A 1,155-nucleotide genomic window follows, 5' to 3' on the forward strand; every position below is an offset into this window, starting at 1 on the left:
TTGGGAAAAATGTTCACCTCATCTTGGCTACAAACAGGAGAAAGTAAGCGAGCCAGGGAGGTAAGAAGGGGCTGGGACAGAATATACCCTTCCAGGTCCTGCCTCCAGTGACACACCTCTTTCAACAAGCTCCTGCCTGCTAAGGGAACATTCAGCTATGGACTCACTGATGGATTAATCCCCTGCCTCAAACAGCATCCCCATCATCTAACCACCTTCCAAAAGCCTCATCTGTGAATACCTGAGCCTTTTTGTAATATTATCTATCAATCAGCCACTGTGTTAAACATATTTATAGGCTATGTTAGAAATATATTGTAAGGGTGCTCACTTCGGCAACACATATACCAAAATCGGAACTATACAGAGAAGATTAGCACAGCCCCTGTGCAAGGGTGGCATGTAAATTTGTGAAGCGTTCCATATTAAAAAAAGAAAAGAAATATGTCACAACAATCCCAAATTGAGATACAGGTAGCTCGTTAACGTTACCAAGGTCATCGTAGTATTAAGCAGAAGCGCTTAACTGAATTCTAAGACTTTCTGAAAGTTTCTGTGCTCCTACTCCACAGGATTACAAACAAAGTTTCCCATTTCCAACATCCTTTAGGTACTGGAAAACCTTCTGATCTTTAGTAATTGTCACAAAATGTGGCAGAATCACATTTCCAATCCATTTCGAATTACATTTATATTAATAATCATGATCTCGAAGGAAATATGTTTATTTCTCTGAATGTGTGTCTTGACCGCTGGTGTTCTCCATTCCTGGCAGAAGCTGGAACTTAATGATCTATGACAACTTAGAATTAAAAAAAAAATCACTGTGTAGCTGGAAACTTCTGAGGGGCTTATTTCTTGAACTATCAGAAAGTTTCCAAGAAGCTTATTTCTTACAGCGCTACCTTTACACGCAGCTCCAGCTTTGACACTGAACTGTCCATAAAGGAACACTAAGTCATATTTGAAGGAGTTGGGGGTTACAAGTTCTGTAGATATTTTTTCTTTTACATTCCCTTTCGTGAAATTTTAGAAGTTCTGAACAGGCCAAATTATAAACTAAGTGAAGATGTAGACTTCTTTCCCTGAGTGGTTCCTCTCTATTTAGCAGGACTATTCCCTGGTTTTACAGGCATAGATAACTTTCTGATGATC

General features: G+C 39.3%; 1 non-coding gene across 1 annotated transcript; it reads left to right on the forward strand.

Annotated features, from left to right (window-relative positions):
* The first annotated feature begins 323 nt into the window (after positions 1–323).
* On the forward strand, positions 324–430 carry LOC117283709. The gene has a single exon (XR_004514740.1). It is a non-coding gene; the product is annotated as a U6 spliceosomal RNA (small nuclear RNA).
* Positions 431–1,155: the final 725 nt, after the last annotated feature.

The sequence above is a fragment of the Fukomys damarensis genome, unplaced genomic scaffold, assembly GCF_012274545.1.
Source record: "Fukomys damarensis isolate Sample0158 unplaced genomic scaffold, DMR_v1.0_HiC HiC_scaffold_29, whole genome shotgun sequence".
Taxonomy (NCBI): domain Eukaryota; kingdom Metazoa; phylum Chordata; class Mammalia; order Rodentia; family Bathyergidae; genus Fukomys; species Fukomys damarensis.